General features: G+C 38.1%; 1 protein-coding gene across 1 annotated transcript in view; it reads left to right on the forward strand.

The window, feature by feature from the left end:
* The window catches only part of CNTNAP2 (contactin associated protein 2), a 1147482-nt gene that overhangs the window by 911761 nt on the left and 218379 nt on the right, over positions 1-17342 (forward strand). The gene's annotated exons all lie outside the window — the stretch shown is intronic.

The following is a 17342-nucleotide window of genomic DNA, read 5'->3' on the forward strand; positions in this document are numbered from 1 at the left end:
CCACCAAAACTGATGGATCTGGATAGAGGAATTACCAGCTCCTCTAAGTTAAAGTAAAGTCAATGGGAAACTATTAGGTTTAGGCAACCTTTTATGCCATTAAGGTGGTTTCATTTCAGACAGTTGCGACTTTTTCTAAAAGTAGCAAGCAATTCCTGCTTTTTTCTCTCTATATAACAGATGTCCATTCCATTTTGCCTTGTGCATATACAAATGTGAAGTGAAAGATTTAAATTACCAGAAGAATGGAGGACCTGCTGTGAAATTTATGGATACAGATTTTCCCTTTTTCCCCCACAATTATTTAGAAAGCTAAGACAGAAAAATTAATAATCAATAATTAACTAATAACTCATTCTAGGTACATGAAGCTGTGATGAATCTCAGTGGTATGTAATCAGAGAAGACATTTTGCTGCACACGGGAAAGAATTTTCTCCTTATTTTGCAGGCACAGTTAGGTTGAGGCCACGGTGACTTCTTGTCTAGGAATTCTTTTATGTACTGAGGAGACAAAAGGTACCTTACAGGGTTCAGTAAGGCACCAGGTATTCTAAAGGAAGCTCATATCATGATGTTCAGGTTGGATAAGGTTCTTACATGTTTAGTAAAATAGACTAAGATATTAAGTGCATTTCATTTCAGAGCAGGGTTGCCAGGTTACCATGAACATAAACTGATTAATTAGTTTCTGAATTCTTGCTCTTAGAAACAGTGATCATACTGTCTTTAATGTTTTGGAAGGGATGAAGGGAGAGTTAGGAAGCAGAGAAATGATTGATCAATGTGATAACAAAATAGCCTAGTATTTCCTTGGGGGGGTTTCGTTTGTCTTTTAATGTTGGTTTGGCAGCAATTTCTCATGAAGTCGGGTAATCTGAAGAATGATGGGTATTCGTACTAGTGGTTCTGTCTGAAGTTCTTTGCCAGCAACTCTGTGTTCTTTGCTGTTTATAAAGGCTTGGCTGGGAGCAAGTGATTACTACACAAGCACCACCCAGGCTTTACTGTATTTATCTGAGCAACAATGCAGTATTTTATGACTATGGCTGTGAAACCACTTTACAGGGTGAATTAAGATGTTGAGAGATTGAACGTTTTGTCCAAAGTCATGCAGGAAGTCTGAAGTAGGTCAGGACATTGAACATACTGTAAAACAACCTTCTTCATGGGCTCCACTGTTTCAGAAGAACCGTAATGCTTCAGCAGCATTTGTTTTCCAACAGCTGTCTCTACTTTTAGACATCCTAGAGGTTGACTGAGGGTCACCTATACAAACAGATCTCTTTTGTGTATGTAGTCCTTCAAAGCAGTGAAGGCTGTTTTCTCCTGAAAGTCTATGAAGCTGCTGAGAAACGTGTAGTTCTTTGTCCAGATCATCCATCAATATTTTAGACTCTCAGCTACCATTTCTAATAGGTCAGATTGTACAATACCTCTGCTTTCCTAGAGACTGGCAGAATTTAAGACATGGAAAAGAGACAACAGCTAGAGGAACAGTCATTCCTGATAAGATACAGGTGACCGCAGTAGGTCATAAACAAAAGGTACATGTGATATAGAAGATACGGAATCAATTTCATAAGTTACTCATTAGCGGGCTCACAGCTTGCGGTTCTTTTTGGACCTCACCCAGCAAGTTCGCAGTGCAGAGTTCTTTTTTAGTGTTTCCTTCTGGAAACAAATATGCCTTAACCATCAATATCACGTTTTTCCAGTTTGTCCCATGGTCAGTCACTGTCTACGAACTACCAGTGAATTGTGGGCAGTCAGTGTGAAATATTAAAATCACTCTCAAATTGCATCCCTGTTTGTGATATAATGTGATATGCTGTGGCTTAATATGAGGGTAAACAGCAATTCTGTGGATGCAATTGCAAGAGCATCCAATTCAAAGATCATCTTAAGTGACCCAGGCAGAGAAATACCAAGCCTTTGTATTGTCTAGCACAGATCGAGCATATTTCTAAAAATACCTCCATGACAGCATCTACATCAAAGAGATTACAAGTTTAAGAGAACAGCAAATGTCCCTATTTGTATAGCACAAATATCTGAAAGAAGAGGTCAGTTTCTGTATACCCTGGAAAAGCTTTTAAAAATAATTTTAATGGCCTTTTTTCAGGTGTTTAATGAAGACAGAAGGTTAAAAGCTAGAGCTTGGTAAGTCTATCTGGGTTCACATTAATGAAATTACTTCAGAACCCTGATGATGCATCAGTCGCACAGAAATCTTGGTATATTCAGTCTGTTGCAAGAAAACATGCTGAAAAAAGAGACTCACTTTGAGAGTTACATGCATGTTTTTATCTGATCATATTTATAGGATTAATTCTGCCAAACAGATAATAGTAATAGTAATCATGTAATAGTTACATGGAAAGTAGAATAGGAGAAAAGGTTACGTGAAGTATGTGTGAAAACCTAGAGGTCCTCAGTCCAAACACCAAAGTCTCTTTCTATCAGATCGGTATCTGAAACTGGAAAAGGAGACTTATACCATGATCTGAAAGTCATCAGGCTTAGTGTCTTTGGACTACAAGGTGAGTGAGAAACTGACTGGACTATCAGACTCAAAGGGTAATACTCAGTGGTTCAGAGTCTAACTCATAGTCAGTGGTCCTCCTCAGTGATCAGTATCAGGGCCAATACTGTTCAATGGATATGTTAAAAAAGGGATGGTGGGAGAGAATGCACCCTCAGCTGTTTCACAGATAATACCAATCTGGTCAATATGCTAGAAAGTAGGGTTGTCACTCAGAGGAAGATGTAAATGCTGGAGAAATGGGCTGGCAGGAACCTTGGGTAGTTCAACAGTCCAGTTTTAGGTTCCTCAGCACAAGAAAGACATTGACAAACCAGAGCAAGTGCAGTGGCAGGGTCACAAAAATGGTTTGGAGGATGGAACAGATGATATACAAGTAAAGGCTGAGAAAAACAGGTTTGTTCAGCCTGAAGAAGAGAAGGCTAAAGGAGTGCGCGTGTGTGCAGGTTGAATTGCTGTCTTCCATTACCTAAAGGGTGGCTTTGGAGAAAACAGATACAGCCTTTCCTCAGAGAAGGGCAATGAAAGTCTAAGAGGCAACAGACCCATATTACAGCAGAGAAGATTCCAGCTGGTCATAAGGAAAAAATTCATTACTGTGAGACTAGTTAACCACTGGGACAAGCTGCCCAGAAAGGTTGTGGAATCCTTATCTTTGGAGATGTCCAAATTTGGGAGTACCCTGATCTAAATATGAAGCGCACCCTGCTTTGAGCAGCCGGTTGGACTAGATGACCTCCAGATGTCATCGTTCCCCCCACCACCATCACCACTCTAAATTATTCAATGATTCTTTGGGACTAATGGAAAAAGCAAGTTTTGACCAGGAGTTGATGGGTAGATGCAACCTAAGCAGGCTGAGGAGAGGGCTAAGTGCAACTGTATGGCTTGGCTATGTCATGTGATCTTGGGGCATGTGTTTCCACTGACCAGGGATAGAATTATGATATTGAAACATAATAAGAAAAGTGACTTCTCAGAGGCAGAAGTGTAGTAGTGTGGCACTGCACAAAAATAACTTCCAAAACCAGCACTGGATGGATTCACTTCCAAAAGGAAACAAGAATCCAGTGCTGTTTGCAGAGAAGCAATGAAGTATCCATTTTATAGATTACATATCAGGTACAAGTGGAAAGTCGGTCACATTCTGCATCACCAGAGCTTCCTAGTTTTCAAAGGTAGCCAGTATCTTTTGTTTTAGTTATAATGTAGATTATAAAGGGATTTTTACAATCATTTAATCTGACCTCCTATATAAAACATGCATAGCATTTTCTGTTTATGTAGAACTGGAGCATATGTTTTAGAAAAGATGTCATTTTTCACTATACAAATTTTTAATGGTGAAGAATCTATCATAGTTCTATGAATTGTGCCAAAGGTTAGTGAACTTCACTGAACTTTATTTCTAGCTTTAAATTGCCTGGCTTCCTCTTCCACTGGTGAGTTGCTTTTATGTTTTGTCTGCTACAGTGAAAAAAATTTCATAATAACCTCTGAAATTTCTGCTTTCCCTGTAGGTGTTCATAGAGTGTAGCCAAGTTGCTCTTTAACATTAACTGGGATTCAGCATGACAGTGTACTTGCAAAATGTTTTTGAGTGACAAGTTGAGAACTCTGTACGATAAACTAAAGATTGTAGGCTCTTCAATATGCTCATTCTGTAACAGTTTTTTAAGTGCATTATTCTGAATCTCCCTCCATTTTTCATCTTTCTTCTTAGCAGTAAGGGGTAGACCTGCTGTTTCATTAATAGTCGCATCATGTGCAAAATATATGAACAGTACAATTTACCATTTCTGTCCCTAGGTGATCCTAGCCTGTTTAGGGGGGTGGATTTTTTTGTTTCTTTTATTAATAAAGAGTGGATTATTCGTGGAGTTTTTTGTACTTTCTCAGTACCATGGTGTGAGTCAGTGTTAAAATCCTGCTTAGAATCATTGCTTTCCAGACCAGATCTGCTGTCCCCACTTTAAAAGTACAGTTTGAATTCTTTGTTTCCAAATATTTGACTTTTCATTTGGGCACATTGTTTGCTTAATGCTGAGCTTAGGAGAGCGGGGGGCTCAGCTTAGTCTCTCTGTATCAGTAATTTGTCTTCAATGATATTTGCCATTATCTCTTACTTTGGGTTGTTTACAGCTTGATCAATGACAATTTTCTGTTTACAGTTCTATTTTGAGATTCGTCTATTGATTTTTACATCCATTTAGTGAGTAACCATGTCAGTTTTGCGTTGTATGAGTCTCTTAATTAAAACCTCACTTAATATCAGGTATTATTTTTCTCAGCTAAATTCAGAAATGCATTGAACTGTTGTGTTTGTTGTGATCTGTTTTCCTTAAGCACATGTTTGTAAGTCATTGTTTAGAAGATAACAGTAGTTCTATAGATATCTGAGCACCGTTATCATGGAAACAGGTGAAGAAAAGATACATTTGATGCAGAGAACAGTGCAAAAATCATAGGTCCAAATCAAGGTCATCCAGTTTATTCTCATTAATATCGTTATTTGAAGAAGGCGTTGCCTAGCAGAGCTGTTTTGGGGGGACCCTCTGCTGAGGCTTCTCCCAGCTTTTTTGGAGGAGCTCCAAGGACAGCTGAGGTTTCTCAAACTGCTCCCTCTTACCAGCCAGCTGGCCTTGAGTGCCAGGAGGGAACCCCTAATGGGGAGCAGGGTGCTTTGGGCCCTGACAAAAGAAAACCGCAAGCCAGAGCAAAAGGACTCCAAAGAATTGACCAACGGAAAAAATTTTAATTTTGTTACCTTCACCAATATGTCATTCTCTCTCTAGAGCGTGAGACTACAAAAAATTCTATCACACAAAGCAAGGGAGGTTGTTCTTTACATCAGTGCTCTGATGTAAGATTTTAAAATCAAGTTTTACAGCAGCCGGTGAAATTGGAGTTCTATTTCTACTATTAATATAGCAACAAGTACTTCATACACTTTATCAGTGTAATTCCTGTGCCCTCTGAGTATATAATGATGGTTAAGAAATGCCATTTCAACTCTGTAGAGTAAGAGATTATTATAATAACTTATTAGGTCCTCAATAAAGTGCGTCATTAGCCAATTTCTATTTTCCCATGGAGAAATCTGAAACCCACGTGTGAGAATTAATGTGCATGGCTGCACTGATGAAACAAGCAATGTGCTTCAGTGAGGAAAAAGAGTGCCCTGAACTCAGACTGCAGGAGGTGGTGGTTTGACAATGTAAAACACATCGCCTAACCTTTCCAGTTGTCAGTCCCAATCAATATATATGTCTGTTTCCTCAAAATCAATAGGGACATGGTTCTTACAGCAGCCGTGAGACCCAAGTTGGCCTAGAAGAGAAATCATCTAAATAGCAAAAAGCACAAGGCCGTCAGCAAGCCTGACAAATGATCACCTGGAAAAAGGCTTCTGGTTATTTTTGATCATATCCCAGCATTGGATCCAAAGACAATTTTGCCCAGATTACACTGTTTGAAATTATCACACATCTGAAATCAGTTACCCAATTTCCCTGCTTCTCTTTTCACAATGAAATTCGTATTTGATTAGATTTATCTGTAGTGGCATCACCATTATTCATACCTCATACAGCTTCTAAAATCCTGTGTACTGAGTATATCCTTTAAAAGGCTATTCATACATTTTTCTGTTTTTTTAATAAAAGGATATAATAATCTGTAATACTTTACAGATTAATCTCAAAGGCAGCAAAAACCCTGTGAAATGAAAGGGTTTGGACTATAGAAACTTGAGAGGGATGCAAATTCAATCTGACGGGAGAGTGTGTTTGGGAGTGCTGTGCTTTTACATGTTACATTTGTGTCTCAAATAGCCATTGCTTAACAGATGGTTTGGTTTTGGACCTCCGGCTTTAATTTTTATTGGTCCCAACATTGTATTTTTTGTGTAGTGTGGCTTCCTATATTTTCAGTTGAATATGCTCAGTAGTCAGGCTGCTGAAAGCCTCAGTGCTGAGGCTCATCTATTTTTTCCTCATTTGAAATCTATTCAGGGTACATTATTATCGTATGGAACACAGCACATGACAAGTCATAGTAATACATGTTTTGTTTCATTTTCATTTCTGAAGGGTAGGATACCTTCCAGCTTTGGAATGGCAGGCATTCGGGGAGCAGCGAGGCTACCATGCAAAGAGGCTAATGTCTGTGATCATATGTTTGTATCAACTGTGTTTTCAAAATTATGCATGCACACTGTGTAATTTAAAAAAAAATATATGAGACACTGAGATCTGACATAGGAATATCATTGTAACTAGCAAGAATTCATATTTCAATACAGCAGCGGAGTCACAGTGGGGAGGAAGAAGTAAGGCTGTGTGTTTTGAGGTTCCTCAAGGGTCAGCGGGGAAGGAAAGGCTGCAGCAGCCTCATCAACAACAGAAAACCCTCTTGCTCCCCCAAACTAATCTCTGATTTTGCCACGGTCTATGTTCCATATGAAGTGCCTGATATTGAGTCCTCATGGGTGAAGAGAAGCCTGAAGTCTTCTGGCTGTTGTAATGGCTTTTTTCTTTTGCCTCAAACTCCTGCGAGGCTGTGCTTGGGGGTAGGGAGCACTGGTTGGAAGCAGTGCTTCAGGGTGGTGGGGCACCTCCGAGGAAAGGCTGCTTGCAGGAGAAGCTTTCATCAGTTCTGCTCGCTCGGTGTGTGGCTTAATTTACCTTGGGATTTTGTTGGTTTTAGTTCATTTGTTAGCAAAATAATGGCATCAGCTCTTAAGGAGTCGTAATATTTGGTTCCATGTACACTGTTATTACTGCAAATCAGATAAAATGGAGCAGCAGGAAGCACAGTGTTGCTAGAAGAGTGAATCATGTAGGTACCTCTAAGTTAAGACTATTATCTATTTTCCTTTCTGTAAAAGTTAAAAGCACCCTTGGGTAGCACCCTTGTGCAAAGAAGGATCACAAAAATTATTTGGCTATTTTAAATTTATTTAAGGAACATTTTGACTGTTGTCATTAACAGCAAGGGAATTCATCTCAAAATGGGATCGCAGCATGTGAATGTTGATACTGGTATCATTTACTGAACTTTTTACAGAACTTTTTTTTTTGCATTTGCCCTGTTTCCAAATAATGTAATGAATGCTAGCTTAAATGACTCTTTACACTGTCTGATATAATAATTTGCATTTGATTTTACAATCCCCTTCTATAAATCCTACTTGTAAGAGTAGCCGTTGTTGCTCTAATAACAATTTCTGAAATCTTCCCAATGGATCTCTGCTGTAAGAGGAGGCTATTGCTACAGAAAATTTCAAAATGCTTTCTCTTACTGCTAAAATATCATCAGTGAATTTCTGTTGGGTTTTTTTTAGTCCCTATAAAGAAGTTAAGTATTCAGGGGTTTTAGTTGCATTAACCTGCAAAGTGTGCACATATGTATGCTTTTTAGCTGTGCGTCAAGGTTGCGTAGACACAACTATATCAACTGATTGCAAAATGACAGTCACTTCTCTAGCAACATCATGAAATCTTTCTGAATTGATTTCTCACTGGTATGTTCTTTGCAAACACGTGATACAGAAATGTGAGTTCTTCATGGCCTTGCTGGGCAAAATTCAGTGAGTTGTAGCCTGTATTTGCGCTACCAAGACATCGTACTTTTCCTGCTTTGCTGTCAGTGGCGCCTGAGCGTCCTGGTGTAGACATGTCCTCCCAGAACAAGCTTAGTAATCCCATTGCTTCAGCATTACACACGCAAAATTTTAATGACCTCTTTTTGAAAAATACTTACATATGTGTACTTTCTTTCTGAATGACATATTATTGGCTCAAAGTGGTTACTTTTCCTTTCTCCTTAGTATTAGCTTGAGCAGAGACACCGTCCTTTGGCCTCAAATGATTCAGTAAATTTACAGTACACAGTTATTTATAACACCTGCAAGTGTAGCACACTACATTGCTGGGTATGGTAGGGACTGTGGTGATTTTGTAATGAATTCACTTTAAAAATCATCAGATAGTAGCATGCAAGGACATCTGACAGCTGCTTTCCCCAGATAAATCTCACCACTGAGGCTTGATTCCAAGAAAAATGAAAAGGCAGGCTTGGTTAGTTGTGCTTCAGCTTGGAATATGAGTCTTGACAAGGGAAAAGTCATTTGTACTGTACTAGCTTTTCATGAGCTGACTCAAAAAGTAAATCTCTTCAACAGCAAAATAAAGCTGCTGAAAAGCTTTGTCATAAGATGCCATTGGACACCAACATGATAGTTCTTCCTCGTGATCCTCTTTTTGTAGCCTGCGAATTCTGAAAGAAAAGTTTGTTTTGCCTACGTTTTTGTTGATCAAGGGAGGGAATTTTAAGAAAAAGATATGGTACTGTAAAGAAAATACAGAAATCTATTCAATAAGAGAGCCAGGAGAAGTGCTTTTAACTTACTGAAAAGATTCTTTAACCAAATGTCTAATGGCCAGGATAAGATTTTGTGTTTGCTGCTTTATGTTTTGAAATCAATCTATACATGCCAGTTATATGTTTTTCGAAGGATTAGCAGGCAAATATAATGGGACATGAGAACACTTTCATGCATTGCAGTACATGATCATCAGCTTGTGGCATGCGTGCCAGCAAGTAGGCAGTAATTTTTGTTGCTCAGACACTTCACTACGTTCCCCTCTGCTTGTCTTTACCAGATATAGACTATAAAATTTAAACTCTTCTCAGTTCCTCCAGTCTTTATGCACCAAAACATAACCAAAGCTTAACGGGCATGGTGAGGCGTGAACACAGTTAAGAATGCAGGTTCCTGGGTGTATATCTAAAACGCTGATTCCAAAATATGATGCTGGAGGTCATAGACACTCCTCTGGTTTGCGCTGGGGAGATCATTAACCTTGCCTCCAATGGCGGTGAAAGAAAAGGGCAAAAATTAGTTTATAAGTGCTGTTAAGAAAAGACTGAAGAGGATGCATTATATTATCTTCATAGAGTTTTGGGACAAAGAAAGTTAGGCCTCACTGTATGTTATAAACACAGCTGGTCAATGGTTCTCAAGCAAAAATGGCTTAATTGAAAATGTTCTTATGAAAATTTCAATGTAAAATCATCAATGCTATTTTGTCTGCTTTTCTCAAGCCATTTCCAATATTAATCTTCATTTTTACTATAATATGAAAAACATTTTTCATTTAGGAATTACTTTTGAAGTAGAACATAATTCTGAACAGCTTAGGAAAGAAAAAATCTCATTTTAAGTATTTTTGCAATAATAAAAGCCTTGACTATGGGTTTATACACCAAATCATATCAATTTTTGTATTAACAAGCTTATTGGGAGATTACATATTTCATGGTTCTGTTTCTGAACAGATTTTAAATCTTAAATTTTCACATAGTTTATACAGTTTTTGTAAATAAATAGTTCCGTCAAATAGACCAAGTCCCTCGGTGAACTTACAAAGAAAAAAAAATGTTCCAGGATAGACATAGTAAAAGAAAAAAGGAAAAAAAAAAGAATTTATTAGATACTAGCACCATGACAAAAGAACCAAAAGAAACACAAGTATCTACAGACTGAAAGTTATCATAAATAACAAACTAAAAGTTTCAGGTTGTAATTCCATAAAGTTCACAAGCAGCTATAAATTAGGGAGCCCTGCTTTCTGAGTTTGCCAAGGGTTCATTCTTTTGCTGTTGTTTTTGGTTGGTTGGTTTCTTTTTAAATCTCTGTTCTCTGCCTTAAGTTTCCCATTTGTTCAAATGCTGAATTTATGTTGCTGTGAGGCAACTAATCTAACTCTCTCAGTCATTAGGAGACTGATGGCCACTGATACAACATCTTTTCATAAGTAGTAACCATTTCCTTATCTGTCCCTTTCCTAGTTAGCTGGAAAGGAAAATGTTTTATCAGGTAACAAAATTACAATAGTAACATAGGAGTTTACTTCCTTTAACATGTCATTCATATATGAAATTCATGTGCATATATTGCACAGTGCAGTATAACAGAAGACAGGGGAAAAAGTATTACTGAAGAAATGGAAAATAAAGAAAATATCAAAAATAAAAGAAATATATCCTCAATACTATCATGTATAAATATTACATTAAAAAAATCATTTTATATTTGAAGTAGAACTGTTATTTCATTAAAGAAGTCACCTTCTCCACTGGTACTTTTACTGAAATCTGGAAATGTCATCAGCCAGATAGATTCTTCTATCATTTTCAAATAATTCAGCTTTTTAGTCAGTCACTTAAACTGACACAGATCTGCCTGTTCCAAACAAGAGCAGGATCTGCTCTACAGATCGCTGTTTTCAGTTAGGAGTTACTACCTTTTTCATGAAACTACTCAGCAGCCACATGCTCAGCCCAGGCAAGCACTTCTTGACACAAGGTAAGGGCAGCAAACCCACAAAGCGTCTAATCAGCTTGATACTGGTACTCATGCGTATCAGTGGCAGAGACCGAATATAGACATAAGAAAAATGGTGAGCAAAATAAAATAAGCACAAAATTAACTAGATCAGCAGAGCCTACCCAGCTTTGGCTTTCTTGACTTTAAGAATCTTAAATTGGAACATGTGGATTCACCTAATACATAAGTGATACCAAATCCTGTTTGGGTTTTTTTTTTTCCAAATACCAAGTTTTCAAAAGCTGAGGTGAGTGAGTCGCAGTGTTGAGAAGAGTGGTTTGACCTGTGTGGAATAGATGCTACTGATAGTGCAAGAAAAAAGATGGCAACAGAAAACAAGGTGAGAGTGAACCATGAGGCACAGAGGCATGTTAGTGTGCTGAACTTCTTAAACAGAAGTAAAATTATTCTTTCAGTGCCTCTTTCTTCAATGCAATACCAGTGAGAGCTCCTGCACAGACTCTAATGAACCATGACTTAAACCCAACAGCTAGCCTTATGTGAGTCTAAAATTGCTGTATGTTTTAGTGTAGCTTAATACAAAATGCAAGTGTAAAGAATACATTTCATTCAAACATAAAAGAATTCTAACAGCCTTTCCACACATGCAGATTAACATTTTTTTAAGTTTTCTCTTTTTAATGCTTTAATCATATGTTATCCCTAGTATATAACTTTCCTTTCTAGCTATCATTAATTTAGACTTCCAAAGCTGTAGGTACTTTATAACCATTTAGAAAGGTATCTTTAGGCCTGTCCTTCCAAACAGAAAGAACTGGGCAATCAATTCAACTCCTGCTGTTTTGATGTGTTCAGTTAGCAAAGAAGTGAATAAAAGAAGGTTTACTGAAAAATATAACAATTGTGCATGTAATGTAATAGTTGACAGTCCCTACAATTTATTAGGTAATCCTTGATGTTAATCGATAACTGGAATGGTCCCGTTTCAAAAAGAAAAATAAAAGGCAATCATCTAAACACCTTTTTCCCTTTTTCCCTATACTTCAATTCAAAGCCATCCAGTCCAGTAGATTAACTCTTAATTGTGTGTGTGGGATCAACTAAACACATTCGTTAAACTGCTCCAATGAGCAGTTTTTAATGGTCTCTTTTTTCAGAGGTTATGAGCCATTGGCTTTGATTTGGAAGTGTTCCTTGCCTTTCCTTTTAAACCATTCTCTTTGATTTTAAAGACTAGAAAGAGGTGAGGAAAATTTCCTGGCATGTAGAGGTAGGATCATCCTTAGCCAGAGCAAGTTGCAGCTTGCTTTGATTCACTACAGGAAGCTGTGGATGCAGACAGTAGAAGCATGTTCAAAAGGCAATTAGGCAAATTCACGGGCAGTGGGTCCATAAACAGATACTAACAGGAAGAGGCAGAGATAAACCCTTCAGCATCCATAATGCTATTACTGGATGCTGACGGAGCACAAAGGTAGTGAACCACAAGTAACAGCCCAACACTCATGTCCATAAGTATTGCCTCCCGTTGCCACTGTCAGACACAGAATACCGGGCAAGATGGACCGCATTCTTAGCAATAATGCCAATATTAACTCCTGTTGCTGTTCCTCCCAAGATAAAGTGCTAGGAAAGGGAAAGAGCTGGGAGAGAGAACCAAGGGAAGAGCCTGGGATGATCACCCTGTTGCTCCCTTGTTTCTGGAAGTTGGAAAAGGAGCATAAGAGTAGTTGCTGGAGCCAAGGGTGGCCTCCTCCCTTTCTGCAGAAGCAACAGGCTTCCACTCTTCCTTCAGTGGCAACTACAGCCAGCCTGGCTTTGCAGCTTATTGTTGCAAAAGGTGGTATTTTCTGATGAGGGAAGAATGAGGAGACTGGAGGAAACTTTGTTACTGAGAAGAGACAATGAATGAAAGAGCCGCATTTAGCTTCTTAAGGTAGTTTATGAATAACAAACGCAGTCATCAGCACTGTAAGGGCTGTACTGTGAATGGAAACGTCTGAATACTGACCGCTTTTTGAGTGTCTGTCCGCTTTATTCAATGGCTTAATCTGAGTTCTCTCAATACTGCCTCTTCAGTTAGAGGTACTCAGCAGCTTTGAAACAAGAGCCCCAAAATGTTGAAAATATCCTATTTTTTATTAATCAGTAGCATTTAAAAAATGTGTTTTATTAACTGCTTAATAGAATATAAAGTATTCTTGCAAAAGTTGTATGTTTTGTATGTTCTACGGTGTTAGAAATATATATATTATTGACTGTTAAGAGTTCTGTTCATACTACATTAACTTTGGCTGGGTATGTTTTTATATTAAAAGAAATGATTCACAAGAAGATATATTTATGAAATGAAAATGGAATGGCTTTTTTATGACACTCGAGATCTGTGAGAATACAAAGAGGTTTCCTTAGTCTTTTTCTCTTTTCTGAATTTTCTGTGGAGACGGAACCTTTCTTAATAGAAAACACTGATGGCCAGATTTGTTAAAAACTGTGACTTAATTATGGCAAATTTGGGATAACATTGTCATGGATTTAAATAAGAACTAATATTTTTCATTAATTTTCACCAAAGTGCAGCATTGCAAAGCCATTGCAACCACTATTACCTCTATTACATGCAAATGTTAAAGGCTTTTTCTAGACAGAGTGAGATTTGAATCACTAACCATATGGTTTGAATCTGATGTTCTGGCAAACTTCTATGTCCATATCATACCCCATTTAAATAAGATGAGCCATTTTGCCCTTAAAAGAGCATTCACTAAAATTGCTTTCACACCTCAGACATTAACTTTGTCTGTAAGGTTAATGTACCTCCTAAGGGCTGGATGTGTTTGTTCATTTTTTTGCTATCCACGTTATACTCCAATAGCATGATTACTTTTCTTCCAAGTGACTGAATAAAAGCACCTGAAACCTTGTAAGGGTCTTCTCTTCAAGAAGGGAAATGAAGATGCTGCTTGATCATACACTTAGTACACATGTACTTGTTTAAATGCTTCCTACAGCAGTCCTCAAAGGAGAGCGGTTTCCTTCCCAGAGAGTAGTTCTGCATCATCAAAACGCCAAGGCAGACAGCAAGTTCCTCTCCTGCTCCTTCGTGTCCTGATGCTATTTCTCCACAAACCCTTGAAAAAAATAAGCTGTTAACAGTAAAATAATATGTCATTCTGTGACTCAAAATTTGCTTCCATGCGAAGAAAAGATAGCTTCAAAAACAGAAAAATGTCTTCTGGTGTTAACTAGTCATGGCAATACACTTGACAACATATATATGTACATATATATATATATATATATATATATAATGTACATTTAAACCTTTTTCCCTCCACTTTTTTTCCTCCTTAAACTGAAGTTATTCACTTTTAAAGCCCAAGGCCAATAGTATTAATATGTTAGCAGAATAGTTGTGTATGATAAAATACTCTGATGTTTAGAATGATTTCTGTTAGCGATCAGTCTTCATACTGGAGTGCATTACTTCGTTTAATTTGTATCAGCCCTTTCCAGCAATTTCCAGGACAGAACTAATAGAGAGCTGTAAAACAGGAGCATTCACACCCTCAAAAGGAGACAATAGCTGTATAAAATGGGGCAAAATGGGAGAGGGAGAGCATGGTCCTATTTCTAAATGGTTTGTTCCCTTCATGATTGATCTTTCTTCCAGCCTCTGTTTTCTGTTGTTCTTTTAGTCCACCCCATGGTGTTTCTGTGTTTCATACTCTGTCATCTGGCTATATGTATCTGCATAGCATAGCATTCCTAATTTGGGGCTTATAAACTCCAGAAAAAATCCTGCCCTTCTTTTGCTTGGCTGAAGGGAAACAGGGTGGTCACGAAGAGCCTTTCTCATTTGGCCGGTGCAGAGTGGGGCACAATAGCGTCTCCCCACCTTTTTCTTTTTTTATCAACTGTGGAGTATGAGGTAGCTGCAGGGCCTCCTGCACAAACCCCTGTTGAGCAAGGTGGTCCAGTGTGAGGATCATCCTATTCTGGTGCGTGAGGTTGTGTGGTAATGCGGAGTCTGTCCTGCAGCATGGGAGCCCGTGGTGGGAGCCAGGCAGTGAGGTGCCCTGCGGCACGAGCCCTAGCACAGCCTGCACTCCCCTCAGAGACCATCCGTAGTGTCCACGAGGGCCACCAGTCGTCTGTGTATCAGTGTGGGAATTCCTGATCGTGGGGATGGCCACCAGAATAAATGCTGAATGCAAAACCCCTAGATTCAGAGCTTACCTCCTTGACTTTTCTGGAAATTAATCACGCGTCTTAGTATCTTCCTAAATTCGTGTTCCTCAGCCTGGTCGTAAGCTTTTTCTTAATAACGGAGGAACATGCACCCTAGCTGGGCCAGATCCCTAGCTGGAGTAAAGCAGTATAGCCATGTTGAAAACAACAGATGTGAAAAATATTTGTCTAAAGCATCCTGGATTTAAATCTGTATGTCAATTATCATGTAAACGAGTTAAAACATGCTGTGTTTGTGTCTGTCATGGTGCTCTGCGGCACCCCTTGCTGTGGTGTGTAATTATGCTGTCACTTTCACCCACTTCAATCATTTCTACCTGTTTCTGAATTTTTAATCCTCTTTTTGACAAATCTAAGTAATTTTATTTCCTTCTGGTACTGTAGTCAACAATTTTGCTTCTTGGTGACCTGCTTGCTGCTTGAATCATGCGATCCTTTGCTCAATAGGAAATGTGTAAACAAACAGAATTTTGACTGAAACTATAGTTTTTCCACTGCAGCACATAAACTAACCTCAAAGACGACAAAAAATATGATGGCAGCTCCAAATATCACTCAGGCTATAGTTGCATCCTCTATCCATTAAAATAAGTCAGTCATTAACTGTGGGAAAGTCAGCGTTTGCCTTTAAATGGCTCTCATGGAATAATCTTCTGGAAGCCAGGAGTGTCATGTCTGATACGTTTTATTACAGCTTGGCAATGCTGCTGCGGCGTTCCCATAACACGCTCTTCTGCCTCGCAGCCCGCCCGCCCTTGGTCATCAAGGCACAGCAGCCAGAATGGCCAGTTAAGAATCTCGAATCGAGTCATTCCATTGCCATAGCCAGGGCATTCGCTCTGTGGTCGAATGGCCATACTGTGCAGCACTAGTGGCACCTAATAAAAACCTTCAGTGACCACAAATTTGTCATAGTACTGTATTTTCAGTAGTGCTACTTTTATACTGTGTTTAACAATTCAAAAGCATTAAACGAAGTCAGTGTTTTCGGGGGGCAGTGGGTTTTTTGGTTTTTTTGTTTTTAATGTGCCTGCAGGTATTTGGTTGCTCTCTCCTTCTCTCTAGAATTTAATTTTCTTTAAAGATCTGTGTGGATTACTTCCAACATATCTCTGGGATAGAAGTAGATTTATCGTCTAGAGGAAGTGGATTTATGGTCTAGATGATGAAATTTAATTGTGAAGTGGTTATTTTTAGGGCTATGGATGCAGGTTTTTGGAGATGTATAAGCGAGGTGTACAGACAGAAAATTATCAAAATATTTCAGTCTTATTTCAAAGATAGAAAAATGGAATATCTGTCAGGGAGGGTTTTACATGTGAAATGTGTTAATAAGTGAATTACATGCAAATGGCTTCATTTGCTTTAATAACAGAATGCTGTGTACAGCAGTATAGATGAAGAAAAAAAGACATAAAGAAACGTGTTTATAGGCTGAGTTCCATCGTGTTTTTTAATTGTGAAAGCCCACTAAGATAACTATATTGAAATTGACTGAGCTATTCGTTTGGGCCTAAAATTAAGCTCATATTTAAGTGCCTTGATGAGCTGGGGGTATGAAAAGAAGCCTTTCTAATAGGGTGTTTTATAAAATAGAAATTAAAGTAGTTCTATATTTGTTTCCACATAAGAGGCTTAGTTAGTCCAAAAACATTAGAAATAAACTTACAGCAGCATGTGAAAATACCAAGTTACAAACCTAGTGCCAAGGAATATGATTATATCAAAGGCGAGATGACCTTTGCTCAAGCACTAAAATCATCAATTTTTTAAAAAATTGTAAAAAAAATTGCTAAATTTCTTTTGGAGCCTGATATTATCTGTTTAAGCTTTGCTTTGGACCAGCTGGAGAGAGCATGATGAACTTGTTTATTTTTCAGTGAAAACAGATTAATTTCCAATGAAAAGCTGTTGTTTAAAAACTAAATGAAAATAAATGCCTCTCTCTGTGCAGCATTTGTGGTCAAATATTGAATAATCCATCTGATAGCTAACTATATGAACTTGAAATTAATTTGAAATAGTTATGGAACTTGCTCACATGTTTTCATTACATAAAGAGAGAACAATTTAAAAGCTAAACAAAGAGTATACAAGGTAAAAAAATTTGATTAATTCAATAGCTATACTTAGTGTGAATACAGAAAATAAAATGTGTTTTGTTCACCTGGCAGTGCCCTTTGAATTGTTCAGT

The sequence above is a fragment of the Dromaius novaehollandiae genome, chromosome 2 (assembly GCF_036370855.1).
Source record: "Dromaius novaehollandiae isolate bDroNov1 chromosome 2, bDroNov1.hap1, whole genome shotgun sequence".
NCBI lineage: Eukaryota > Metazoa > Chordata > Aves > Casuariiformes > Dromaiidae > Dromaius > Dromaius novaehollandiae.